The 14,898-nt window shown below is 41.0% G+C and overlaps 3 pseudogenes across 3 annotated transcripts; all 3 read right to left on the bottom strand.

Annotated features, from left to right (window-relative positions):
• Positions 1-8,132: 8,132 nt before the first annotated feature.
• Positions 8,133-9,385, bottom strand: LOC308414545 (phosphoglycerate kinase 1-like; annotated as a pseudogene). Its single transcript has one exon. The product of its transcript is annotated as a phosphoglycerate kinase 1-like (transcript).
• Positions 9,386-10,315: 930 nt separating this feature from the next.
• LOC308415384 (A-kinase-interacting protein 1-like) lies at positions 10,316-10,952 on the bottom strand (annotated as a pseudogene). Its single transcript has one exon. The product of its transcript is annotated as an A-kinase-interacting protein 1-like (transcript).
• A 1,187-nt stretch (positions 10,953-12,139) lies between these two features.
• Positions 12,140-13,185, bottom strand: LOC308414378 (heterogeneous nuclear ribonucleoprotein A3-like; annotated as a pseudogene). Its single transcript has one exon. The product of its transcript is annotated as a heterogeneous nuclear ribonucleoprotein A3-like (transcript).
• Positions 13,186-14,898: the final 1,713 nt, after the last annotated feature.

Below are 14,898 nucleotides of genomic sequence, written 5' to 3'. Positions count from 1 at the left end.
GTCTCTCCATCTATGGTGATTGAGTATTTTGCTGGGTACAGCAGCTTGGGCTGGCACTTGTGCTCTCTTAGGGTCTGCATGATGTCTGTCCAGGCTCTTCTAGCTTTCATAGTCTCTGTTGAGAAATCGGGTGTGATTCTGATTGGTCTGCCTTTATGTGTTACGTGGCCTTTTTCCCTTACTGCCTTTAATATTTTTTTATTTTTTTTACTTTGGGCACTTGGCGTTTTGACTATTATGTGTTGGGAGAAGTTTCTTTTCTGATCCAATCTATTTGGAGTTAGGTAGGCTTGTTTTATGCTCATGGTCATCTCATTCTTAAGGGTAGGGAAGTTTTCTTCCATGATTTTGTTGAAGATATTTACTGTGTCTCTTAGTTGATATTCTTCACCCTCTTCTATTCCTATTATCCTTAGGTTTGATCTTATCATTGTGTCCTGGATCTCCTGGACATATTGGGTTAGGAACTTTTTGGTTTTTGCATCTTCTCTGATTGTTTTGTCTATGTTTTCAACGTTGTCTTCGGCCCCCGAGATTCTCTCTTCCATCTCTTGTAGTCTATTCGAAATGCTTGCATCTGTGACTCCTGATTTCTTTTTTAGGTGTTCTACCTCTAGGGTTATCTCTTTTAGTGTTTTCTTTATTGTCTCAATTTCCATTTTAAATTCCTTCTTCCATTCCTTCATCTCTTTGGTTCTGTTTTCTTCTAGTTCTTTGAGTTCTTTGAGTGTTTTTCGTGTTTCCTCTTTAAAAGCTTCTAATTCTTTATGCTTTTCCTCCTGTTCTTGTTTAAGGATCTCTATCATCGTCTTGAGGTATGATTTTAGGTCTGTGTCTTCTTTTTCTGGTGTGTTTGGCATTCTGCTGTATGCTGTGATGGGAGAGCTGGGTACTGGTGTTGCCAGGTTGTCTTGGTTTCCCTGGGGTACGTTCTTTCCCTTTCTTCTTGCCATCTTTTGTCAGTCTTGTGTCCCTGGATCACAGATGGATCACCGCTGGCTCACTGCTGTTCCAGACCTGTGTCCCTGGCTCACCGCTGGCTCGCTGCTGTTCCTGGTGGCGGGTGGTCTGAGTGCAATTCCTCACTCTATTGTCTGACTGGGAATCAATAAACTACCTTTTATCCTACCCTATATTCCACTCCTGTTTTTTAAGTTTTAGCATCTCCTTCCCTCCTTTCTAACACTAAATAGGAAAGAAAGGATAGAGGGGAGAAAGAGATCTCTGAATCTAGCCTCCTTTACTTTTTGTATCCTCCCTGACCATGACTAATAACAACTTGAAACCAACCCCCCGAGTGACAACAAATATCCATAACCCACCAAATAACCAAAAACTACCTACCCCACTTCTTGGGAATGGGGCCATTGTATTCTTAAAATTACTTCCTGCTGTCTGGGGTAAAGGAAAAACTTTTGGGGATGCTAAGAAAATAGGGATATTGACCAAATCCTGAGAGAGCTGGCTGTTTCACTTGCTGTCCAGTCTCAGTGTGATAGGAAAGTGCAAAGCTTAACTAGAGTCCTAGCTGAAACAAGTCCGTAAGACTGAACCATCTGAGCTAGCTTTTTTGAGGTTGAACTGGATGCAAATTTTTGAGGAACAGTGAGGCAGTTTCTGTGTGAGGCTGGATCACCTAGGCTTAATTGCTCTGTCTTCATTGGTTTATGGTCTGTTTGTTCTGAAAACACACAAACTTTAAAAGGTAATATGGGTTGAGATTGGTTATACGGAAAATAAGTAGGACAATTTTTTTAATTTTCTTAGCTTTTTGCCAAGTAGTAGAAAATATTTTAAGCCTTTACTGTTAATATAGTATTTTCCATGAAAATTTGAGGCTTCTAATACAGTTCCTATTAATAGTCAATTTCCTCTTTTTCTTGTGCCAATGGACCTGGCAAACCTGTATGAGGCCACATATGAGTAATATAAAATGAATACTTATAGAGAGAATATCTTATGCCTCTATGGATGTGGCACCTGTCAATAATAAGTCTGATGGCCTATGGCTTAGGCAGGAAATAGAAGGACATCCGAGAAGAAAAGAAAAATTCCACACCTGGAATAGAGCCAGGTATGGGAAATTCATCCAGGAAGATATGACAAGATGGACACATGGTACCTGAGCACAGGTAACCTACCGCGTAGCATAATGTAGGTTAAAATAAATGGGTGAGCTTAAGTTATGATTTTAGTCAGAGAAAAGTTTAGCTATATGGCCAAGGTATTTGTAAATATATTTTGAGTCTGAGTCTCATTTCTGGAAGCATAGGGTTAGGAGGAAAAATTAGGACAAACTTCTACAGATAGTTAATATTTCTGATTGCCTATTACAGTTGCATAACTAACAAAGTTAATTCTGAATTATCAGGAATTCAGCAGTATCTATATGCAAAACAACTTTCTGCATATTGAGGATCACTAATTATATTAAAAGATTCATCCATAAGGATCACATAAAACTCTTTATTTTTGAACTGAAGTATATGAGTTTTGGATCACTTTGCTTATTTTGTCTGACTTATAGCCTGCTTTTCCCAACTTATTTGCATCATAAGTATAGAACATATACTTCAGGAATTGACATCTTTAGAATACATGGGAGAATACAATTTATTTTTATAAATTTCATATGCTTGCTCTATATGCATACACTGTATCTGTCTTCAGATACACACAAGAAGAGGGCATCAGATCTCATTACAGATGGTTGTGAGCCACCATGTGGTTGCTGGAATTTGAACTCAGGACCTCTGGAAGAGCAGTCAGTGCTCTTAACCACTGAGCCATCTCTCCAGCCCCATCCATATATGCTTGCTTTTAAGATATTTGTTATTAATTTCTCCCAAATAGTTACAAGTTCTTTACCAATCTTCACTGATTACCCATAATGATATAATCTCAGCATTAGTAAGAGGCATTATGAGCTCAGCTGGTTCTTTAGAGAGAATCTCTTGTGCACTGTATAAAGGCATCACCTGTCAAATCAAAAACCTATGGCCAATGAGCTGAGGCAGGAAATCAGAAGTGGGAATTCTGGCAAAGAGGGGAATTCTGGGAAAGGGTGACATGCAGGGGTCTTCCTAAACTCTGGAGGAAATAGACGCATAAAACTGAGAAACCATGTTACACTTAGAATAGAGTGATTCACTGGAACACTGGAGGAGACAGTTGCATAAACTTGAGGAAAGGTAACCAACTAAGTGGAAGACTTAGACTAAAAGTCTAAGTACCCATAAGTACTTAAGTTTTGGGCTAGTCAAAAAACAAGCAAAGCTTTTGGCCTAGGCATTTACTCATGAAATATTAAATCTCAGAGTCATTATTTTTTAAAGATTTTATATATATATACACTATAGTACATTGTAGTTATCTTCAGACACACCAGAAGAGGGCATCAGATCTCATTATAAATGGTTGTGAACCACCATGTGGGAATGCAACTCAGGACCTCTGGAAGAACAGTCAGTGCTCTTAACCGCTGAGCCATCTCTCCAGCACCAGAGTTGTTATTTCTAGAAACAAAGAAGTAGAGTAGAAAATCTCAGTTACATGAGTCTGTTCCTGATAATTGATATAGTCTTTACCTTTTATGATTAATTCTATACTTTTCTAGTTCTATCTTTAATATTTTATGTGCTAAAAAATTCATTCTATAATACTATCTTTCCTTTGCATAATGAGCCCAGTAGGAGAATGAGTTGAAGGCAAAATTACCGAAATACATTCAAGTTTAGGATCAATTCAATCCACATATGCATCTTGCAATCTCTTTTCTACCAGAGTTAACTTTTTGCTTTAGCTGTTAGTCACCTTGGACTGTTTAATTCCAAATCTCCTTGTAACATTTGAAGCAAATTACTTAATTCATGAGTAGTTAATCCAACTATAGGCTCCAAGCAATTAATATTTCCCATTAGTTTTTGAAAATTATTAAGCGTTTGCAACTGATCTCTATGGATCTGTACCTTTTGTGGTCAAATTTTTTGTTGACTTATAAAAAGTATGAGGATTTTCTATTCCTGTCTGCTCTGAAATAATGACATGGAGACCTGGTATGTTTATTTAGAAGCTTCTTGCACTATTGCTGGTCAGGGTTCACATCTATTCTTACTCAACTATGCTACTGCCCAGCCACGTGCCCTATTACCTGTCATCTTGGTCTTGCCCTGGCTGCCCCTACTCCATCTTTCCTTCCATGATGACTCTGTCGCCCATGAATCCTGGCAAATCTCCTTCCTTGGTCCCTACCAAAGACACTTTCTCTGGAATCAAAAGTCCTGCCTTCTCCTCCCTTGCCCAGTTATTGAGTGATCATCACTTTGTCAACCAATCAGATGTGATGGAAAACAAGTTTTACACAAATTTGAAACAGGAGATGCTTGACAATGCTAACGTCCTGACTGCAACCAGATATTTAAGTACAGAAATCAGCATATGAATACACAGTGTACAAAAACATCCTCCAACTGAAGGGTAAATTGTTATTCTGCTCTAAACTTCCTGATGGGTATGCATGCACTTCTTGCCACCTGCCTTTATGTTCTGGATTCCAGATGGAAAGACCGTATACACCGAACTTTTATATTTTAATATGCCTTAACTAGCTCGGTGGTTGGGCCTCTCACTTCTGAGCCTCCACATGGCTAACACACTCCCCTCCAATATTCCTGAGTTAACACTAAGCCTTGTATTCTTAAGTGAGTTGCATAGGCACAATGCCTATCTAACAGCAACACTATTAATTTTAAATTTTGTATCAATATAATTCATATGAATAAAAATCTTAAATCTGTATCAATATATATTTTGTACCAATGTAAGAAATTATAACTTCAATTTTGCATCAATTATAAAGATTTCTACCAATGTAAGATTATGGCTATACAATGTTTGTTTAAGAATAAATTTAATAATCTATCCCTGTTCAAAATTATGACCATTTCCAAATTATCTCTTAAAATGACAACCTATAATTTATAAAATAACCATAACTAGACATCCGAACCCAAAGGATCAGGATGGCTTCTTCTTGCTGAATAGGGGCAATGAAAAATTTTAAGGGGGTGGGGAGGGATAGGAAAATTAGAAAAATTGGTTAGACTTAAGAAAGCTAGCTTTAGCATCTGTTATCCAGTCTCTGTATGTTTAGAAGGCTCAGGATTTGACTGAAGTTTAGACTGGATATGTCTGAAAGGCTGAATGAACCAAGTCCATCGGGAATCAGCAGTTAGTCCTGAAGCTGTTTGGGGAGTCAGGTAGCTGGAACAGCAGGTCATTTCAGTGTCCCCATGGATGAATCTTGTCAGAGCTGTACATTTTGTAAGATATGAATCTAACAACCAGAAGTTTAGTATTATAAAGATATTTGTATGGATTATGTAAGGTGCCCAGATCAGATCTCTTGACATATAATTTAAGATCAAAGCCTCAACTTTTTTTTTCTAAAAATACTTTAATGAAAAGGTCATCTTTCTTTAACAGTTCATTATGCTACAAATGAAACAACTGAATTACAGACCACCTCTGCTGTCAAAGATGAGAAACATGTTAGGTTTAAAACTGTTTTTGGACAGGTCACCAGTCCCTGCAGCACCTTACATGTCTGCATGCTGACTACCATGCCAATTACCGATTTTTAAAAACCAAGCTCATTTCTCTGTAGTCCCTGCTAGATTAACTTCACCACGTGTTCCCTAATTTAGACATGTGAACACCTTTCAGACATGTAAACTGGGAGCTGTATCCCACAGGTCCAACAAAACCAAAGTCAGCCTCATTTGTTTTATTCACTGTTTGCTATTTATGTGTCTTTGCAGAAATGACAGTGGAACCACATTAAGTAAAATAATTTTATTTCAGAAAGGAAACAGACTGTAGATGCCCTTTAAATGTGTTTTTCTAAATTACGTAACCACCACTGAAAGATTGCTACCTTATTGGTTTCTGTGAGTTCAGTACTGCTATGCAAACTTGTGGGTGCAGGGTATCCCTGTGTGGGAAACATTGCAGATTTGTCTCCTGAAAATATTCTATTAAAAAGTAACCTGAATTAAGCAATTTTCAAAGCCCTTTCTTTCAGGGCAGCAGAAATAGCCCTTATGGACAATGAGCAACGTACTTGAGTAGTAACCCAACTATTCTTTGGATTTTAAAGGAACACGAGTTGTCATATAAGGCACCACCTTTTAATCCCAGCATTTGGGCAACAAAAGGCTGGTGGACTGACATCCACGCTAGGACAACACTGAGACCCTGTTTGTATAATAGGGAGACTAAAAACACGTAAGTAAAGTGACCGTCCCTGCTGGTCGATGCAATGGTAAATTTGCTAGAGAACTTTGAGGAAGACAACTACTCTGACAACTGTGAAAGTTCCTTGCTTTCCCTCGGGTGGGTAATAGCAACTTAAGTCAGACATCAAAAATTACTTTTTGAAAAGCCAAACATAACTTCCCCTTATTGAAAGCTGACTTTACCTTACAACATCAGGTTGTACAGACAAAGAGGCCACATCTGGCTCATGACAAACACCCATGGCACTGTGGAATATAACTGCCTAAGTCTTAGAACATGTCCAATGGGGTACTAAAACTGAGCTTGAGGGATAATGTCTCAGACTGACAATGACTTGTAGGGAAACCAATGGTGTCATGGGGTTTTTACTGTGAGCTACAAACCTTACCCAGCCAGAAACCTTCATATTTAAGGTGGCGGGAAAGACATTCCTCAGGCAGTTAGGGTTCTCATTATCCTGCAAATCAAGAAGATTACTCTTTCCTTGCTTTACAAAAGGTTCTCTTTAATTAGTGAAAAAAAATTCAAATTCAAGCCTTACCTAATGCTTGATGCCCTTCCAGAAGGTCTAAATGCTAGACCTAGTGCCTGTGGCAACTAGCTCATTGATGTTCCAAAAGGCGGAGCTCCTTCCTACCACTTTCTTCGACATTTCAGTTGCAATAAGCAGCTTTAACTAGCTTTGGGAAGTTGCTCACTATCACCATGGTATCTTATGCCTCCACTTCTGTTGTTGAAGCTCTTGCTGCTGCCTTCTCATTCTTTATTTACGCTGACTTGTCCATACTCAGTTGGCTGCTGAAATCCTGTCTTAGTGGGTTTTCCTTTGATCCAGTGCTTAAAAAGCACAACTTAGGTCCTTTAAAGCTGGTTAAACCGCTCATGGCTTACTCTTCCACACTGTTCACAAAAACTAACTCGGTACAACTTATAAACAGGCCACATACAGATATCACCTGATTATAGGTTGTAAACATCAACTTACTGAAAAAGGTTTCACTATTATACTAGTTCCAGAACATAAAAAGTTGGTTAATACAATTGACCTCTCATTACATTAAAGGATACTGTCAAGGTTGTGCCCAACAATTTCACAAACAAAACCAGGAAATGTCAGCCTCCCCCATTCCTTTAATTTTTATTATATAAATAAAAGGACTTGAGACAATTTAGCTCAATTTTAATGTTTCCTAAGCATTTTGACCAGGTACCCAGGTTTAAGCTATGAACATTGACAGTGTCCAGTCATATAGCCACACTTTTAGTTATGAAGAATGTAACCAGTTTCTAAAATGAGCCTCTTTTCTACACTGTGTATGCACATATGCCCATTAACAAAGGCAATGTTGTCTGTTACATTTATTATTTGTGAGTGTTTTCTGGAAAAACTGTAGTATTTGTGAAGACCAAAGTTCCATGCTAGCATTGGAATAGCATCCAAATATTTTTTGAGTTTCAGTGGACATCTTTATTGTTTAATAGATCAACTTCTCCAAACTCTAGCTGGAATTTCATCATATTTCCATACTGAGTCATGAACGGTGACAAGGCTAGCCAGAGGCTACACACACACAGAGCTAAGCTTTTACAGCTCACTTCCTTTCACAGGCAGAATCTAAACAGATGCCCTCTACAATGCACAATGGTTTTTAGTCACTAAGGAATTAAATGGGATCTTGAAGAACGTAGACAAATCCCAATGCAAAGACGAGCTGAGATGCTGTGCTGTTCTTTAAGGGTTCCTGGTACTGCGTCTTGCACTAACACCAAATGGAGATGTGGAGAACACTAGGTTGGCTTAGGGGCTGTGCACAGAAACCAAAGGCAGGAAAATACTAAACACTGCTGAGAGCATCCACTCCAGGGAGGACTTTACCTTCCAGGAGCTCTAGACTGGCACCGCCCCCAGTGCTCACATGGCTGACTTTATCCTCTGTATTCCATGTGGCACAGAAAGTGGCAGTGTCTCCACCACCTATGATAGTGATGCAACCCCTAGAAGTGGCTTTCACCACGTCATCCATGAGTGACTTGGTTCCCCTGGCAAAGGCTTCCCATTCAAACACCCCAACAGGACCATTCCAAACAATCTGCTTAGCTCAAGCCACAGCCTCAGCATATTTCTTGCTGCTCTCAGTACCACAGTCCAGGCCCATCCCGCCAGCAGGTATACCAGAGGTGACAGTTGCTTGGCCAGTCTTGGCATTCTCATCAAATTTGTCAGCAGTGACAAAGTCAACAGGCAAGGTAATTGTCACATTATTTTTCTCAGCTTTGGACATGAGATCTTTGACAATCTTGGCTCCTTCTTCATCATACCGAGATGTGCCAATCTCCATGTTGTTGAGCACCTTAAGGAAGGTAAAAGCCATTCCACCACCAATGATCATCTCATTGACTTTGTCCAGCATATTACTGATCAGCTGGATCTTGTCTGCAACTTTAGCTCCTCCCAAGATAGCCAGGAAGGGTCGCTCTGGGCTCTCCAAAGCCTAGGCATAGTAGTTCAGCTCCTTCTTCATCAAAAATCCACCAGCCTTCTGTGGCAGACTCACACCCACCATGGAGCTGTGAGCTCGGTGTGCAGTCCCAGAATCATCATTGACATAGACATCTCCTAGTTTGGACAGTGAGGCTCGGAAAGCATCGATTTTAGCTGGTTCAGCCTTAATCTTGTTCCCAGAAGCATCTTTTCCCTTCCCTTCTTCCTCCACATGAAAGCGGAGGTTCTCTAGGAGGATGACAGTCCCAGCCGCTGGGTTGGCACAGGTATTCTCTACTTCTGGGCCCACACAATCCTTCAAGAACAGAACATCCTTGCCCAGCAGAGATTTGAGTTCTGCAGCAACTGGCTCTAAGGAGTACTTGTCAGGCATGGGAACACCATCAGGCCGGCCCAGGTGGCTCATAGGACAACCGACTTGGCTCCATTGTCCAAGCAGAATTTGATGCTTGGAACAGCAGCCTTGATCCATTGGTTATTTGTGATCTGGTTGTTCTTCATAGGAACATTGAAGTCCACCCTCATCCTGACCCGCTTCCCCTTCACGTCCAGCTTGTCCAAAGTCAGCTTGTTAGAGAGTGACATTTTGGCAAGAGAGAAGTCAAGAGGGCTGGAGCTGAGGAAGAGCCATGCATCCAAATATTAATAATGCACAGAGGCACAGAAAAAGCAACAATAGAGCATATTGAAATACTAGCAGGCCCCATTCCCCTTTTTATTGCTTGTTTAGCTTATACTTTAAAAACCAAGTAAAAATCTAAATTTAACGGTCAACTGCACGGCATACTTAGGACTTGAAACTGTTAAAAACACTAGCTGGTGCAACAGTAGATTTTTTTTCATATATATGACCTTAGTACCTAAAGCTCCTCTCAAACAAGGTCTCCAAACAAATTGTCACACCCAACATGTTTAAGAATGAAATATGTACAAAGAATAGCCATGTGTTCTTTGGGAACTTAAGGACTCAAGATGTTCTGAATTTGAATTTAGCTATTTCAGAAGTGAGGTGCTTGCACTGAGCAACTGTGCTACATCTGCTGCTGCTTTGTTTGGACACCTTACTACCCTTTGTTTCATCATCCAGCAAAATGGACAGGGTATCAACAGGAAAGCATGCCAGCGAGTCAGGGGTTCAAACGAGTGACTTTTATTCCTTTGCTCTGAAAAGTTGTGTGTATGGGGAACTTAACCAAGGAAAGACCAAATGGGGCTTTGAGACCTTGAATTTTTTTTTATTTCCAAACTTTCCCTTTATTACCATAATTAACACTTGGAAAGCCAGCAGTTAAAGCTGTTCAGACAGCACCAAAACATTATTGCTTTCAGACACACAAGGATGGGGACTTCTATAATTTCAGGTTAACATGAGCTTGAATGAGACAGACTCCAGAAAGGCCGCCCCACTACAGCCAGCATTAAACCCAGGATTGATGCATCATTATTAAGACAACTATAGGGTGATTTTATTCTCCTTCCTACTTCAGAGTAAAATGATGGCAGTGATGGTCAACATCATATAGGGAACACCAAGTCCACACTGTGCCCCGAGTCAACTGCAACCACATGCGTCTTCTTGGTTAAAGCACGGTGATAGAATAGGTTCCTGGATATACTTCTATGTAGAGGTCCTTAGAGATGTTCTCAGTAGGCTAAGATGACTCTTGAGAATGCTCTGATGTTCGATAGATACTTCCTAGACCAACAGATGTCTCTCCTCCACAGTTTCTATGTTCTTGACTATGCCCTGTGTCTGAGTACACGTGCATTTCTGGAGGCTTCCTTCTGTGATAACGGGAGATGTGGGTTGCCCCTCCTTCCTCTGGCATAGACGAATAGTATTTCCCACACTGGCTTGCAGTATAGTCCATGAATTCAGCCATTGTCCTGAAGGAAGCACTAAGGGTTGGGCGCCTTTTTTCTCTCTCTCCTAGGAGGCTCTGGGGACCTGGGACCGACCATCGTTCCTGGTAGGGGCCCTGGCAGTAAAGGACCCCCACGCTGCCTCTGGGGCGCTCTGGAGAATGCCAGTCCACTGCCCTCCTCTTGGCGCGCTCCAATACTTCCCTCCCCAGCCGAGCAGAGCGCTGTAGCGAGCGCCGGTCCACCGGTCCACCCGGTTCAGCGCCGCGGCCGCCAGACAGTACTCCATGTCTCTCCACTTCCGCCTCTCAGGCCCTGGGTACAGACCCTCGCCCGGCCTGCTTCTCTGGGCAAGACCTTGAATTTTAAAATCAGAAACAAACCAGGTACCCACCAGTTTGCTCAGACACAGCAGACTTGGTGGTTGTATATGAAAAGACTGTTAAGCAGGGAGATGACACACATCTGCCAGCCTTGGTAAGCAGAGGACAGTATAAACACTTTACACCCAAACCATTGGCAGGAGTTTCAATGTGATCAAGGTGAGTGTGGAATGAAGATGTTCTTAACATGGCTAGGACTTAGTAAGTCTCACACACTAAAATCATGATTACATTTTGAAAGAAAATGCACAGAAACCAAACAGCAACTTTTGAGATCTTTTTCATTTGAAGGTAATCTTAATGCTATTAAAATCACAAATGCCATTTTTATTACCCAATCCTAATTATCTAAAACACACATTGCAAACATACAAATATCTGTTCTCTCCACATGTCAGTGCCCATTCACCACGGTTTTGGAAATGGGGAGAATAGATTCCCCTTAAACTGCAAGTCAGTAGGTGTTTCTTTACAGTTAACTTTAGCATCGGGATGAGTATCAGGAGGACTATGATGCTGGAAGAGGCGGCTGTGGAAAACTGGCACAAAAACAGTGAGTGGAGTGAGACTCAAGTACACAGCTCACAGAATATCAAACAGATGATGCTGGAGAACATTACCCAAGGTCTCATCAGCGTCTCTGTTGTACTAGAAGCCACTTCTGGTTTTCCTCTGCAATATTAAAAGACAGAATCCAAAGAAAAAGAAAAGAAAAGTTAAAAATTCCTTAATTTTTTATTCCTGGTACCACTACCACAACTCACAGGGCAATATACCTGATGTAATGAAAAGGAAAAGAAAAAGACAAAGCTACAACCGATAAAGGACCTCAGGAATGTACATCTAATTGACACTGCATTGCATTAATCAATTGGTGCACTTTTTGCAAACTGTGGCTATGACTGTCCTGAATGTGAAGTGTTTCCTGTCGAAGCTGCAGTAACTTTCTGACTGTGGATCATCGTTCCTCCTGTGGCAGATTTTTACAGTTCCTCTAATGCATTTAGGACAACTATCTCAGAGTAACCTGCAGCCTTCCTGACAGCTCCTCGCTCTCTCTCCTGCTAAGAACTGTAGCCGTTTCTGTTTTATTTTAAAACCTTCTGCTTCCATATCCACCACTTCCACCTCCAGATCCATAGCCATGCCATAGGGACTGCCTGAGCGTCTTCCACCAAAACTGCCCCCTTTCATGGGTCCATAATTTGATTGTTGCTGTCCACTGTCATTTCCAAAGTCATTATAGTTTCCACCACCACCATAGTTACCCACACCAAAATTTCCTCCTTCACTGTAACTACCATATCCTCCTCCACCACCAGATCCACCATCTTGGTTTCCATATCCTGGTCACCACCTCCATAACCTCCTCTGCTACTGTAACAGGACCACCAAAGCTGCACCATCACCTCCAAATCCATTATATCCACCATCACCACCTCCATAACTACCTCTGCTGCCTCCATCTCCACCACCATAGCCTCCTCTTCCACCAAAGTTTCCTCCACCACCTCCAAAGTTTTATCTACGACCTGTAAAGTTGCCAGATAAATCTCCATGACCTCTCTGAGATCCAGCAGACTGCATCTCTTGTTTAGAAAGGGCTTTTTTCACTTCACAATTATGTTCATGAATAGTGTGGTATTTCTGAACAACAGTTTTATCAACTGTGTCATGATCATCAAAAGTTACAAAAGCAAATCCTCTCTTTTTCCCACTCTGCCTGTCTTCCAAAACTTCTATGCCTTCAATCTTGCCATACTTTTCAAAGTAGTCTCTCAGATTATATTCTTCTGTATCCTCTTTAATACCACCAACAAAAATTTTCTTCACCGTTAAATGGGCACCAGGCTTCAGAGAATCCTCTCTAGAAACAGCTCTCTTTGGTTCCACCACACACCCATCAACCTTGTGTGGCCGAGCACACATTGCAGCACCCACCTCTTCTACACAAGAGTAGGTCACAAAACCAAAGCCTCTGGAACGTTTTGTTTGAGGATCTCTCATAACCACACAGTCTGTAAGTATGCCCCATTTCTCAAAATGTTCTCTTAAACTGTCATCCGTGGTTTCGAAGCTCAGCCCACCAATGAACAGTTTCCTCGGCTGCTCTGGTTCCTTTGGATCATGGCCCTCCATTCTGAGACCGGACTCATCTCTTCCAACTCCAGTTCAATGAAGCCTCAACTTATTTGTTCATCTTTGTATATTTAAATTCTCCCCTTTCTTAACTGTCTCCTGCCTTGTTCTTACACTAGATCAAGGCCTAAATTTCTACTGTCTGAGATAAGGTTAATCTATTCTTGACCTACAATTTAAAATCAAAAGCCTCAATTTATTTATTCATTATCTAAACTTAAATTCTCCCTTTTATAGAGACTAATATCCCTGTGGATATATGGATATATATATATATCCCCTTTCTCTTCATATAACTTGAACCCAAGGTTCCCCTATGATTTTGGGAAATGAATGAACATAAATAGCACTAGAACCAATCCACAACACCCAACATTGACTTATTTTATAATCCAAATATATTTTTAGGAGCAATCTGTAATCCTCAGCATGGCGGAATACTTTGTGTTTCCTCAAACATCTTCTCTACAGTATCTGCATCAGAATTAGCCAACAAAATATCATCCATGTGATGATAAATAGCAGATTGAGAAAATTGCTTACAAATTATTTCTAGTGGTTGTTGCATGATATACTGACATAAAGTTGGACTATTTAACATTTCCTGTGGAGGGCTGGAGAGATGGCTCAGTGGTTAAGAGCACTGACTGCTTTTCCAGAGGTCCTGAGTTCAATTCCCAGCAACCACATGGTGGCTCACAACCATCTGTAATGAGATCTGATGCCCTCTTCTGGTGTGTCTGAAGACAGTTACGGCATATAAATACCCGTGGAAGCATTTTCTAATGATATCTCTTTAATGAATCACTGTTGTTACAAGTAAACCTTTCCCTAGTGTGCTTATGCAAGGGGACTGTGAAAAAAAAAAAAACAATCTTTTAAATCAATTACTATTATAGACCATTACTTAGGTAACAAAGAAGGTAAAGGACCCATTGGTTGAATTACTTTATTCACCACTCTTAATCTGTTAACCTCCTCCATTATCCTGATTTTTTTAGTTGTGGTTTCTCTACCAGCTTGTTACCTCCTGACTGACCAAAGGAAAATGGCTTGTAGTTTTTGCTGCAGGGCCTTGAGCGGGCAGGCCCCTCATTTAGTTTCTGGATGGCAAGGTTGCCTTTTATGTGTCCCTCTTGGAATTGCACTTATTAGTCCAGTGCCATAACCACAGCATCATAATCATGATCAGCACTGTTAGCAGACTCAAGTTGCCACCGTTATTAGCAGACAATTCCTGGGAAAATTGATGGTGACTTTGGAATCCCAGACCACTCCTCTGGTGGTGCACTTGGCTCCAGATTAACCCTTTCTCTTTAATGTGTCACTCTGCACAGCTTCCTCCTCCCAGCTCTATACCCTACCCAGGGGCTGCAAGGACTTGAAACTGAAGGTGCTCAGGGCACAGGTGGAGTGACAACCTGCTTTCAAGCCCCTATTTCCCTCTTTCAAGCTGAGGGAAGTTCCTGTTTTCAGTCACCAGATCTGAACCTTTTTAAAAATCTTTTCCAGTGCTACCCACCTCTCAAGCATTCCAACCTCACAGCCATCTCTGCTTCCATGAGACCCAGGGCCAGGGAATCACCCATACTATCAAGGTTCAAACTTAGCTGAGCTTTAAAGGGATGATATGTGTGCAAGAGAGGCAGGGAGTAAATGGCGATGGATAAAGTAACAGCATGAAAGCTTTCCTGGATACAAAGCCAAGGTCCC

Source organism: Micromys minutus (assembly GCF_963924665.1).
Source record: "Micromys minutus genome assembly, chromosome: X".
In the NCBI taxonomy this organism is placed as follows: Eukaryota; Metazoa; Chordata; class Mammalia; order Rodentia; family Muridae; genus Micromys; species Micromys minutus.
The sequence above is the reverse complement of the archived record's forward strand: the minus strand, read 5'-3'. Positions and strand labels throughout refer to the sequence as shown.